A 14,854-nucleotide genomic window follows, 5' to 3' on the forward strand; every position below is an offset into this window, starting at 1 on the left:
GAGGCAAGAAGGGAAAAAAGAAAGTTCCTAGAATTTCTTCAGATTTAAGATTAGGTCCATAACAGCTGCTAATATCTGTAGTCCGAGCACTAGCTGTTTGTGGCTAGTAAACAGAGCGCAAGAACACTTATGCATTCAAATTAGCATTAAGAACATGAGGTGAACATTTGCTTCACTTCCAAAATGAACAAACGGCAACAAAACACACACACAGGCAGCACACAGAAATGACTAATCATCTCTGGCGCAGTATCAGCTCTCTGCTCTTTGGCAGGCCAGATGCTAGGTGTGTATGTATATATATATATATATATATATATATATATATATATATATATATATATACACAATGTATTTTCTATATATATTTATATTCTGCTTCATCTGAGGGTGTAAGGGATTGTCCAACGTGTGGACTTCTGCAGGTGTAAGATTTACAGCTGCAGACACAAAAACCAAAACTTTCATACAGCTGTTATTTCCCCTGACAAGACCCTAAGCTCAGCTGAAAATACATAGAATCAAGGTGACACATACCTCTTTGACTCGTCCACCTCTCCAGGGTTGTGGTCAATCAGATTAGAGCATCACACCGAGATCTCCAAGTGCACCAACACAAATCCATTTATAGAGATAAGCTTTGAGGGCAACCGCTGCCACACACACAGCCAAAGAAAAAGACAGACAGACAGAGAGACAGAGAGACAGAGAGAGAGAGAGAGAGAGAGAGAGAGAGAGAGAGAGAGAGAGAGAGAGCACTTCACCCACTGAGGAGCCATCTGAGTCGCAATCAGGCCACAGCATCACTCCAGCACAACACTGTGTTTACAGAAGTCCTCTCTGACCTGCCACTGTGTGTCACTTCCAAAATCACAATAAACAGTTCAGTCCTCCAGAAATGGGTCCCAAGATAAATCTCAGGTCAGGTTGTTATAAATAACATGATAATTGCACCTTCTCAGGCCTCTAATTCTTCAAATAAATCAATCAGAGTGGGGACATTTATAATGCAATCTGCACTTAATTACTGCTCTGTTTTAAGGGTTAACAAGATTTTTTATTTTTTTTTTAAAGGCAGGGAACCATTAATATAGAGAGATTCTTTCTCAATATTAAATATGAGAGCATGACTAGGCGTAATGGAAAAAAATAAGCTATATAATATGTAGTAATTAGGTGTTCAGTTTTTAATGATATGGCTTTAATTAGAATAGAGCAGCAGCAGTCTAGCTCCTGCTTTACCAAGTCAGTGTTAGAGAGACGTAGAAGTGAGAGCTCTCTGTGATTTATGGTGTTTACAGGCAACCTAAAAAAGGGACAAAATCAGCCCAAAGATGAAAACTGCAGCAGCAGGAAATTATAATAAATGGCACCACAGGAGAGAAATGCATGCACATGGACTTTTTTGCCTCTATGATCATATCTGAATAGAGCCGTGTCCTCAATAAGCTGTCCACACATTGTGAGCTTAATGTTCCAGAGTGAGAGGACAGACGGCAACAAGGAGTGTGATTTTGTTAGGCGAGACTCCCTCGCCTGTCCGCCTCGCCGGTGTATCTGGGCTTTCAGGTTTGTTGAGCACCACTGAGTGGCCCTTTGCCAAAGCAAGCAGGATGTGAATGTGATAATATCATATAGCAGCTCTTTTAAACTTGGCAATTGCTGTTATAATCAAATATCTGGAAATGTCCTGAAGGGCCCAGGGCAGGCCTCAGATCATTTACAGACAGACTGTGTATATGACAGACTACATCAATAGTGTTATTCATTTAGTGGGTAGCTAATTAAGAACTCTGATTTAATACTCACCTGTCACTCTCTCAGATCAATAACTAATAGAGTGATGGAATAAGCCTATAAAAAAGAAATGTCCAAATGCAATCAAGACAGAAACTGCTGCAAAGGATTAATGTAATTTACCAAATACCTGCAAAACTAATAACATTCCCTTTGGAGAATTGGTGCTAATTACCAATGTTTGCATGCTAACATGCTAAACTAAGATAGCGAACATGGCGAACATTATAACCACTAAATATCAGCATGCTACTAGAATTTTCATTATGAGCATCTTAGCAAACTGATATTTGTAATGTATTTTGTTCAATGTATTTTGATTTATATCTGCATATGATTGATAACTACATGTCCAGTTGTCTGAGGAGTTCCTGTGATTTTTTATCGGTGTTTTAAGCCCCCAATGTCTCCTTCCAGGCCACCTGGAAGGCACTAGGATTAGGCAATGGTTATGGTGAGGTGCCTTGAAGTCAATGGTTTTAGCGCTGCCTTGAAGTCGACGTTTGGGGCTTAAAACACCATCAAGCTGATTTTACCCCATATAAAGATGCTGTTTATTGTATGGTTTGTCCAATGAAGGTCTGTGAACGTTAGCAATACATTATGTGCTGACATTGTGTGGGTGCCCACCACTTTTTCATTACATTCCATCCTCCTACACACCTGCCTTATGGGCTTCCATTCGGTTATATGCTATTTTGGTTTAACAACAATAAAAAAAAAATTTAAAAAAAAAAGGAACCGTCTGGACTGCCGTCAATCCTGGACCCAGACATGACTTACAGCAGGCCAGAGTCCTCAAAATCTTAAATTCATTATAACTGCAGCATGTAAAAACAGAAATTATTAAGCCTTCCATCCCACAATCTGATACGCATCCCTACAGTGGTGGTGTCTCTCTTCACATCCTCCTCTCACATCCTCTCCCAAAGCTTATTCTCCAGGGCACCTGGGAGCAGCTCAGACAGAACGAGGTTAGGATTAAACAATTCCCCAGCTGAAGATTCCCTGCAACACTTGAACTCCATGAACCTGACCTGGTAAATATTCATGACAGACAAATAGTGGTATTCCAGGACAAGGGGGTAGAAAGGAATACATTATCCACACATACAGAACATGTAGGCAGCTACAAACCATTCTCTAATGCACACCCAGAGACACACAGAGACTGACAGTAATGGGCATGTAAGAAACATACACACCCACACAAAGGAGAGAAAAAAAAACGCCCTATGGATTTCTCAAGCTTTCGGTGTATATTTTTCTGATCAAAGCTACATGTCTTGTCTGTCTGCACAACCTTGTCTGGGAACGGAGAGGTTTCGCACATTGGTGAGAAAGTCATGAACGCCTCCACTTCTTTCAGAGAGTAACTGCCAAAAGTAGGAACCAGAATGAGAAAACAAAACACAAATCTAGCTGTGAAGCAATTTGAAACCATGCTCTCTTTCAGTTATTGGTTTATTTATCCACTTGAGATCATTGCGAGAGAAAGGACAGGCTATCTATTGGATGATTAACACACATCAACAGAAAGACCTGGGTGAGAATAGTTTTAAGCTTGGCTATATGGAAGATACACTCTTGCCATAGGCTGTATAAATAATAAAACACTAAACAACCCCACTGTCTCCCTCCTGTCTGTAGATCTAACATCTTTGGCTACTGGTCAGATGAACTCTTGCTTTCTCTCTGCTTCAAGTCTTTGTGATTGTATAAAGTTGACTCAGAAGACTTGCCGTCCACAAGCAGGAAGAGAGACAGCTTAGATCATATCCTGTATGTGAACTGTGGTTTACAGCCAAACACTGGGGGTATATAATTAGCCGGACTGTGAGAACTAGTAAGAGAGAAGGCAGAGATAGAGAGCCTCTCACCCCAATAAAAAGAAAGAAAGACTACAGGTCTAGAATACAGGAGAGTAAAAGAGTTGGAGCCAGACTTAGAACAGCTCTGTGTGCGCCATCTTCCTGTCGAGGTTGACTACTCTGGCTACACTAACACAGATGTCATCGTTTGCTTAACGCCAGCTCAGTTGTGTGGCATATTAAGCCAGATTAGGGAAGGAAATGGCACACAAAAACTGCATATTTGTGAGCTATGACCTAGAACATTTGTTGTGGGTGTGTCTAAAATCCATAAGCCAAGTATTAGTTTGCTAAAATGACTCATTCTGTAATAAATATGGAAAACGAAATATTGAAAGATTAGTAGTCTTTACATACAAGCATAATGTTTTTTCATTTCATTCATTCAATCATTTTGAGCAATTTGTTCAAAGCATTTTGAACAAATTTATCAGAACGTTTTGGCTAAAAAAACAGCACTATGAGAGCGGTGAGAGTGAACCCCCAACTGTGGGGAACTGCACAGTATGCATATAGTCATTTGATCCATTTTTCATATAAATACATATAGATAGCCTCTTTAACATTTATTTCAGATTGGGGATTTTTGGACATAACTAATACACTAAGACAGTACAAGGCTGCTGTAATAACTTGAATTAATGTTAAAGTTAACAAATCACAAAAGTTAAGAACCAGTGATCTCACTACAGCTGGACACCCCCATACTGTCCTGAAGAAAGTATGCCAGCAACAGGAAGTACGAGCTCATTGGAAGAATGCCCTATGAATTTAAATCAACAGGATATGGATGATTTGCAGGGTAACATCATAGACAGTAAAATAAATGGACCAACAGATCCCGTTGCTCTGGACAGAGACCAGTGAAGGCTATTAGAAGCTCTTTTTCGGTGATGGCTGGGCGTTATTGCGCAGCTGCAAACTGAGCTTGCCGACGTAGACGTGACGTGAGCAACCTGTCTGAAAGTTGTAAGTCTTCTGGTAGCTGTGCCAAGAGAAATCTCAATCATTCCCAATCTTGCAGAGATGGAGAGCGTAAGTATATGTAAGGAGATAACATAGGCACAGGCTAATTATTGCTAAATAAAATGCTAGTTAACGTTAGAAATTAAACTAAACAGCAAATGTAAGTCGAAACTGCCTGCGAGCTTCTCCTGTACTATACGGTAATTCCTCTACTATGCGACAGTAAGTCGCGTGGTTATGACACAATCGTTTTTACAAAAACGTCTCCTACGGAGCCATAACGTGAGATACAAGGTAATGGAGCCTTTTATACATTGTCGTGTTTCTTTATAAATAAACAATGGACAAATAGTCTTTAAACGCTTCAGATGTAAAGTTTTTGCTGTCAAAGTGACGCCAAAATGAATGGAAGTCAATGGGATGCTAACGGGCGGGTGATGGCTTGTTAACAACAAAATGGCTCCATAGGAGCGACGCTTTGTGGAGGCTGGCTTACCCCCTTGGGTAACATCCACTGCACTCAGGAGCAGTAACCAAACCGCCCTGAAATTTTGTATTGTACTTTGTATCTTTCTCTTCAAATGCCTCACTTCCGCTGATCTACAGGCAGGGCTATGCGCTCAAGTAAATACAGTAATCTAGTCATCAGACAGAGGGGACCTTGCACCCCCCAACCCTACCCTCCTTCCAGTAAGTAGTCATGTAAATACTCAAACAAACACTCTGCTGACATGTAACGTAAAACATGCTGAAGGCCACTGACTGCAGCTTAGAGGGCAAAAGGATCAGATTTGCAGAGCTGGTGGCAGATGCACTGACCACAATTCCAATATTCCTAAAAATTTAAAAGTTACGATGGAATTACATCTATTGTCGCAGACATGTTGTGCATTTTACGAACAGGCCCGAGATAATTCAGTCCTGTGTGTGCCACACTTCAAACAACATCAAAAACAGGATTACTTCTTGGATTGCAAATTATCCAGGGGCTTAGATTACAGATGCAAATACCCTGGTGTGTAACTTTAATCTATTCCCGCAGTTACAGCGACCCAGAGGGAAATCATGATTCGGAGAGCTGAGAGAGGCCTGCTGTGGTACTCTATCTTTAACAGGTAACAGGAAATTGGCCATTCAGCACATCATCTACAGTAGCTGCTCCAGTCAGCCAACGGACTGATAGATGACAAGTCACACTTGAGCTGCGACACCATTGATTTTCTTCGCATACAACCCAAGACTGCTGATTCAAGATAATGTTACATTTTTAAAAGGCTTTGCTGTGATATTGTGGTGATAAATTCCACCCATGAAACTGATAAATGAGTTCAGGAAACATTGACGGGTGGGATTTATTTCCAGGGCATTGATTTATAGGTCAGGATGATGTACACTATTTATAGTTTATTGTTAAATGTCTTCTCTCATTTCTGGTGCAGTATCAGGCATTTAGAGACAAATGGATCACAGAGAAGGCTGCAAACCTCCAACCACCATGTAAGACTGGTTTTCCCATCTTTGTCTTGGGAAATGAAAAGCTGTCCTCTGTTTTAATAATCATATCCAGAACTGTCAAATACTGTACATCCAGTGAAACACAGTGCCAATGAATGACATTTCACAATATTTACCAAATCACAGTTCATTGCGATGATATAAACTGATGGTTGATGCTTTGTGATTTCGTTGTTAGCCTCTATTGATCCGAAACATCAATGCTCTTCTTACCCTTGTCTGTAAATCAGACTAGAGCTACAGTAAATATGACTGTGCGCAACTCAACTGATATTCTGTAACCCTTTATCTTTTTACTATCCATGTTACGGTCGACCAAGCTCACACCAAGTCTCTGTTTTGGCCTTTCATCCACACTAAGCTGCAGCTTTTCACACCTCAACACATGCTTTTTACAAAACTTGAGTTTTTTGTGTGCGCAAATTGTACCCACAAAAAAGTGAGAAGGAGTTGTGTGAAGAATGAAAAAAGATTGAGAGAGAAGTTAAAATCTTCCATACTCTCTCACCTACACACACCTGGACCACTGCATGAAGTGGGCGTGCTTGATGGATTGTCTGTTCCCAGTCCCGGTGTCAAGGTAGGTTTTAGATAGAGTAACGATACATCAATCTGGATTGATATATATCGATTCAATAATCAACAATCCAACAGCATCGATGCAAAGTGAATATACAGTGCCTTGCGAAAGTATTCGGCCCCCTTGAACTTTTCGACCTTTTGCCACATTTCAGGCCTCAAACATAAAGATATAAAACTGTAATTTTTTGTGAAGAATCAACAACAAGTGGGACACAATCATGAAGTGGAACGAAATTTATTGGATATTTCAAACCTTTTAAACAAATAAAAAACTGAAATATTGGGCGTGCAAAATTATTCAGCCCCCTTAAGTTAATACTTTGTAGCGCCACCTTTTGCTGCGATGACAGCTGTAAGTCGCTTAGGGGGTATGTCTCTATCAGTTTTGCACATCGAGGACTGACATTTTGGCCCATTCCTCCTTGCAAAACAGCTCGAGCTCAGTGAGGTTGGATGGAGAGCGTTTGTGAACAGCAGTTTTCAGTTCTTTCCACAGATTCTCGATTGGATTCAGGTCTGGACTTTGACTTGGCCATTCTAACACCTGGATATGTTTATTTGTGAACCATTCCATTGTAGATTTTGCTTTATGTTTTGGATCATTGTCTTGTTGGAAGACAAATCTCTGTCCCAGTCTCAGGTCTTTTGCAGACTCCATCAGGTTTTCTTCCAGAATGGTCCTGTATTTGGCTCCATCCATCTTCCCATCAATTTTAACCATCTTCCCTGTCCCTGCTGAAGAAAAGCAGGCCCAAACCATGATGCTGCCACCACCATGTTTGACAGTGGGGATGGTGTGTTCAGGGTGATGAGCTGTGTTGCTTTTACGCCAAACATAACGTTTTGCATTGTTGCCAAAAAGTTCGATTTTGGTTTCATCTGACCACAGCACCTTCTTCCACATGTTTGGTGTGTCTCCCAGGTGTCTCCCAGGTTTAAACGATACTTTTTATGGATATCTTTAAGAAATGGCTTTCTTCTTGCCACTCTTCCATAAAGGCCGGATTTGTGAAGTATACGACTGATTGTTGTCCTATGGACAGAGTCTCCCACCTCAGCTGTAGATCTCTGCAGTTCATCCAGAGTGATCATGGGCCTCTTGGCTGCATCTCTGATCAGTCTTCTCCTTGTATGAGCTGAAAGTTTAGAGGGACGGCCGTGTCTTCGTAGATTTGTAGTGGTCTGATACTCCTTCCATTTCAATATTATCGCTTGCACAGTGCTCCTTGGGATGTTTAAAGCTTGGGAAATCTTTTTGTATCCAAATCCGGCTTTAAACTTCTCCACAACAGTATCTCGGACCTGCCTGGTGTGTTCCTTGTTCTTCATGATGCTCTCTGCGCTTTACACGGACCTCTGAGACTATCACAGAGCAGGTGCATTTATACGGAGACTTGATTACACACAGCTGGATTCTATTTATTATCATTAGTCATTTAGGTCAACATTGGATCATTCAGAGATCCTCACTGAACTTCTGGAGAGAGTTTGCTGCACTGAAAGTAAAGGGGCTGAATAATTTTGCACGCCCACTTTTTCAGTTTTTTATTTGTTAAAAAAGTTTGAAATAGCCAATGAATTTCGTTCCACTTCATAATTGGGACCCACTTGTTGTTGATTCTTCACAAAAAATTACAGTTTTATATCTTTATGTTTGAGGCCTGAAATGTGGCAAAAGGTCGAAACGTTCAAGGGGGCCGAATACTTTCGCAAGGCACTGTATTGATAAATGTCATCTTTAAGATGCACCTTTATTTTGAAATTCCCACTTTATATTAATTATTTTTATTAAAAAGAATAATCCTCAGTAACAGAATTGTCAAAACGTATTTTAGTTGCTTTTTGTGAGTTGACATAAATGTAACTAATTGTGTTAAATGCGCATATGAAATTGTCTCATACCAATCGCAGGCCCCTAAATTTAATCGAAATTGCGCCAGACTTTGTGATATCAGCAAATATATCTTGTCCAAAGAATCAATATAATATCTTATTGTGATAGAACTTGTGATTTACACACCTAGTTCTAGATGCTGTTCGCTTGAAGCATACAACATGCCTCCAAGAAGACACATTTCTATGCGTCTTAACCATTTAATAAGCCACAATAAAATCAGTACTTCCTGCTAATTCAGTCACTCTGACAACAGAAACAAAAACACATGCAAATGAGAACAACTACATCATTAGTTGTGCTGTATTAAAACACAGTATAAATTACAATGGAAAGTAGGAGGGGACAAAGCAGAGGTTTAACCTGTCTGTTCCACTCCTTAACAGAGGTTTGCTCTGACGAACAGTTTTGGAGTTTGCTGAGTAAAAGAGGAGGAAGAAGAAGAGATTTAGTCCTTTTCCTGTCGTTTAGGTGGTTAGGTGTGGAATGAGATCTTTATGAAATCGACTTGAAAACGCGACTGTAGACAAAGCGTTTTCAAAATAAGCTAAAAGGAAAGGTTGGGGGGGGCTTGTCAGAGAGTCGTGCTACCAGTCAAGGGGATTACTGGTGTGGATCATTGGAAAGAGCTGAACAAAAATGGTCCACGTGCACAGCTCTGAGGAGAGGTGATAAGAAGGTGCAGGTGGGGGTTCTGGTGGAGGAATGGGGGGGGTGTTACTGATCATTGTACCAAGCTAGCAGCTGTGTGATGGATTTCAGACACATCTACCTCTGCATCTCTAGAGTAAAAGAGCCCAAACAGTAGAGGATCACCATTTTGCCATTTGTGTCATTTGCCCTCACTGCGTATTCATGCATGGGTGAGCAAACACACTGCCATGGTCCTTTCGCATGCTCAACACAGGCATGCAATTATTGTATTTGTCAGCGACACTGGTCTCAGGCATGAATACTTTCAGGAATGGAAGAAAAACAAATACATACATGCCATCAGGAAAGCTGATTGAATTCAAAGTGAATCTGTGGATATATCTGACAAATCCAGCAACATGACAGCACTGCATTGTCTGTGCTGGTATCAGACAAGTGCAGCATCTTGGCATACACAGCAAACAAAATCTGAACAGGATATTGCATTCCTCATGGCATAAGCCGTGAGCAGCCCCCTTCTTTTTTAGAATCAGTGACATTACACAAGCAACTAACAACAGAGATGCCATGTCAGCCTCTCCAGAGGGTCAAATTGTGCGGATTAGACTGTCATTAATACTGAATCTGGATTATAGCAATCCTGAGGCAGCGCTATAGCTACAGATTACTTCTATCCCAGCCGCAGCAATGAAAGACAATGGCACTTTTTGTTCCCACAGAACTGACAGTACCGCACAGTAACAAAAGGAGGACTCATTTCTAATAGGGTCAGGAGTGATTAGACAAGCGGCAGGCTTGGCAGCCCATTGAGAGGCCCAAGATCCCCCAGAATCCTCCAGAATCCGACTGGATTTGTCAGATTACAACTCCAACACCAACTCCAACTAGCCCAATAGTGTAGTTAGATGTTGTAAAATGGGTTAAAATGGCAATATAGTCTCTAAAATGCGACTTTTGATATAATGTTATAACATGGCCCTGTAGAAATAAACAATATTAACAGAATATATCTTTGCAGGGTACATCAGAGTGATGAGTAGCACTTTACTGGGATAAACAAATGGCACTAAACTGTCTAGACATCTTAATATAGGCCCAATCTTGTTATGGCAGCCTATCCATTATAGTCGTTGTGAGCGCGGTTGTGCTTTTGATGTATAATTTATTAGCCCCCCACAAAAAAAGTCTAAGATTTTACAGTAAGTCTTTCACACTTACAAACTTTCTAAATGGCATGATTGTTTACTGTATCAGCTTAATAAAAAAATTGCAGTATCATGTTATTTTGACACAAACCATATCAATGTTCCTTTCTTATGGCTTCAAACTGATATCTGAGCAGTAGGGAATAGTATTGTTTCAGGTATCTTATGATATTAAAGAAACAATATATTGGGTTTCCTTAGCCTTCCTTCATTCACAACAAAAATGTGTTAGTTATTTCAAAAGGAAGGAACTGGAAAAAAAGACACTGTGAGACACAAAGTAGCGAGAGAGAGAGGATCAGTGGGAGTAACTGTAAACAAAAAGTGAAGACAGGAAAATCTGAAGACCGAGGGGGCGGCGGCGAGGAGAGAGAAAGAGAGAGAGAGTGTGACCTATCCTAGCCCCACAAAAACAAATGACATCAGAGAAGCTGCCAATCAGCTGACGTGGCTCAGAGAGAGGCTGTTAGAATTCACTCCAGCTTTTTTCTGACACTCTGCTATCACCCTTTCAAAAAAGCAGAACAACTGCTCACTGAAATGGAACCATGGATTAGTGGAATCTCACAAAACGTTTGCATTCAGACCATACATTCTTCATTGTAACCTACAGTGATGACCGTTGCAGATGGTTTAAGCGAGTAAACAAGCTCAGCCTGCTATTCTTCATGTACAAATCTCCTGTAAAAGGGATTCTACAAGACACCTCAATCTAATTCAATCCCAGACTTATTAAAGGGAATCAATTTAGAGGGATTCTTTTAAAAGTAATGTGTCTTATTGAGTTCAGTGGTTTAATTAAGTACAGTGGTTAATACGGCTAGCTCTAATGAACTTAGTGAGACGCATATTTGGTAACGAGGCATAAACCATTACAAACGGCAGTGCTACAGGCGCTCCCATTGACTGCCATTTCAAAGCCGACTATATCATCATCATGCCCTTTATCGAGTGGAATCACGGTTTGTCATTAGAGCAAACAACATTATGGATCTATGGACTGCACTTGTGTAAATAAATATGAGGACTCAAACAAGACTCTACTACGTGCTAAACTAAACCCCATCCCCATTGTCCAATCATAGCTTAGCAACCCTAACTAGGCACGACAGGTGTGGCAACTTACAAACTAAGATCAATACACAATATATAAAAAAATCTGGAGGGTGTTACAAAGACACAAGAGGAAAAGTGTAAGGAATGGGTTACACAGTGTGTTTATCTGCTCTAACGTAAGCTACAAACGTTAGCATATCTTCCAAGACCAAGAGTTTATCATATCATTAACTAATGACACCATGTTGTTGAGTTACAGGTTACATATATTGGTAGTCACTAAATCAGACTGTAGCCAATAACTCATTACCGGAGATATTTGCCAAAACATCCGCAAAGCCTTTTCTCTTGTAACCAAAGAACTGAAATGTAGCCTACAGTTTAAAAAAAACTAAAAAAACAAGGGTGCCTGGGTAGCTCACCTAGTAGAGCGTGTTTTTTTTTTCACGGCCCTTTCCTTAATGTCATTCCCCCTCTCTATCCCCTTTTATGTCTCCATCTGTCCTATAAAAATAAAGGCTTAAAATGCCCAAAAAATAATCTTCAAACAAACAAATAAAGCATAAATCTAACCACTGTTTTACTTTTCCAAGTATGGGACATGCTTGGGACATATAGTGTTAGCCTCAGTCGTTTAGCATCATATTATGTATGCAACCATCAAAATATAGAACATTACAAACAAAGTTGCCCTGAGACAGCATTTTCCAACAACTCACAGAGCTCATGTGACCTTAATGAGCTAGATAGCTACTAGGACTAGAAATTAGTTTTGTATTGTTTTGTTTTTTTAAAACGTGAGCGGCACTTCTTCTCAAGATGTTGACAGAAAATCATTTCAAATATAGTGAGCGTCCAAAGGTCAAATGCGGAGTGTGCTCCCGCTAATCAACCCACCTACTGATCCAGAACAACGATTTGAACTCCTTATTTAATTACCTACATCTATGACACCAAGTAGACATATATTGATTTTAACGATAACCATTTTGACAAGGACCTTCAGAGATACTGTGCACCGAAATAGGCTGTGCCATTCTCTGATTCATCATAACCAAAAAGTCCTGCACTAATAGGCTGTGCCATTCTCTGATTCATCATAACCAAAAAGTCCTGCACTAGCAATAAAATAATCAATTATCTGACTTATTGCATCTGAATTCAGAACAAAACAGTGGACCCCAGCTGTTTCAATGCAAAGCACATTGTTTTTGCTGATTTCTAACAGAAAACAGTCTGATCAGCAGGTTCATCGGGACAGTGAGCGAGTATCATTCTCTAATGACGGCCAGTGTGTTCGAGATAGATAAGGTTGTTATTAGATTAACAGCTATAGGGATCATAAATATTCTTTCAACAATGTTATGCGATCAGGGCCCACACAATAAAATGCAAAGCTAAATATTAACCAGAAACAAAACAGTAATGCATTGCATCACTTTGTAGAATTCCAGGTACGTCTAGTCTGCGAGGCAGCAAGATAAAAAAAAGCTGAAATACCAAAGCAAAAAGGTGTGGATTTATCATTAGATGATAAGTTGTGACTCCGCAATGGCTGTGGTGAATAAACAGTACATTGTACAATTCTGTCTACTCAATTTTCCCAAGTGTTGACATTAACTCGTATTCCAGGTTTGGCATCAAACCAACAACATTAATTAATTTGCATTACTTAATTAGAAAATTTATTTCAAAAGATAAACCCAAATGCTGGCACGCCCATGTCATCTCTGGCAACCACTGTGTGCTTTAAGAGAGGAGATCCCAGAAGCAGCCCTTGCCACCATCACCCCAGCAGGATCTGAAGGAAACATGATTGAACACATGACATGCAAATGAACGATGTGTTAAAAATTCCTCTTCATCATGGGGGGATGTATTTTGGCAACAGCAACCACACCTCCCCTGTTGTGCTTGTGGTTGTAGTTTGAAAAGAAATATAGCCTACAGCCACCCCCTATTTTCTCTCCCTCTTTTTCTTCATTTCCCCTCCACGGCTTACACCCAACCCCCCTTACGTGTTTCGACAATAACCAATTACAGGCGCAGGAATGTGAGGTGAAATCTGTGGCCTGGAGCCTGTAGGTTTTATATCAGACTCCAGACTGATATGATAGTAACAACATGGGTGGGGAAGCTATAAAACAACTCTTTGCTTTACCTTTCCATATTTTTGGAGCTTGCGGAAAATGACTGGTAATGGCTGGTAGTATCAAGCTACCGCCGGCAGACTAATGAAAACAATCACGCAGAGCCGTGGGAGTTCTGGCTTTTTTCAGGACAACAGTGCACAGCGCTGAAGGACCAACTGCTCACTGGTGCAGCCACACATGAGAAGCAGCGTGCAGCTCGAGCTGAACATAATGAAAATGAACTCAAACTAGTCTGCACTAATGAGTTTTTACCATGAGACTGAAGGCATCTCTCTGGCTAACTAAGCGGCTAACTAGTCCCCTGCTGGGGCCCAGCTGCCGGATGGGATAGTACAGTAATGAATGGAGAGCAGAGTCTTTTACTTATTTCCTGTTGTAGTTGAGCCAAGTCGAAAAGGCATCACCGATGGCTCAGAGCTGTGTTGGATGTGTCAGATTTGGTTTAAAATGCTGCCTAGGACAAAACAGGCTCAACATTTTTCTTGAATCAAATACAACAAAGCAAATCAGCACTGCAATACAAAACCGGTTCCTGTTTGGGGACAAAATCCCAACATGCTGTGCTTCTAACAAAGCCGGCAGTGCTATAGCATCTACTGTCTGCCTGCACATAGCTCATCCCAGGCAGTCATAAAAGACTGCAAATGAGGGAGTGTCTTCAGAGAGTAAGGCGTTTTCCCTCTCTGGGGAGGACAGATCTGATGATCAAATCCTTTCCGGTCTCCTTGTTGAGCCCTTCTCTGCGGCAAACAGAGGGTCTCTCATGTGTCACACTCTGCTGCCCAGCAGTTTTGATAAAAGGCCTAAAAATGTACAGCCCAGAGATTGCAATTGCAAAAGGTAAACAAGGAAATGCGGAACTAATTACAGACAAATTCCATATGTACAATCCCTGACACACATTTTAGGAAACCTCATTCTGTGCAGCAATGCCAATCAACTGACAAAGTGGTATACTATAACCAGGTGAAGGTAAATACATTTTAATAAATGTACTTTGAATATGTTCTTTAAAACCACAAAGACAGCAGAGCAGCCGGTGCGATTAATAAATAAATAAAAACATGGATACACAAATAGGGCTATCCAGTGTGGTTGTTTTCTAAAGCACCTGTGTTATTTCTAGGAGGATAACAAATTAGTCATTGTGCACAGACACAG

The 14,854-nt window shown here is 40.5% G+C and overlaps 1 protein-coding gene across 5 annotated transcripts in view; it reads right to left on the minus strand.

Annotated features, from left to right (window-relative positions):
• Positions 1-14,854, minus strand: part of ptprea (protein tyrosine phosphatase receptor type Ea) — a 58,073-nt gene that overhangs the window by 32,590 nt on the left and 10,629 nt on the right. The window lies entirely within an intron of this gene.

The sequence above is a fragment of the Perca fluviatilis genome, chromosome 21, assembly GCF_010015445.1.
Source record: "Perca fluviatilis chromosome 21, GENO_Pfluv_1.0, whole genome shotgun sequence".
In the NCBI taxonomy this organism is placed as follows: domain Eukaryota; kingdom Metazoa; phylum Chordata; class Actinopteri; order Perciformes; family Percidae; genus Perca; species Perca fluviatilis.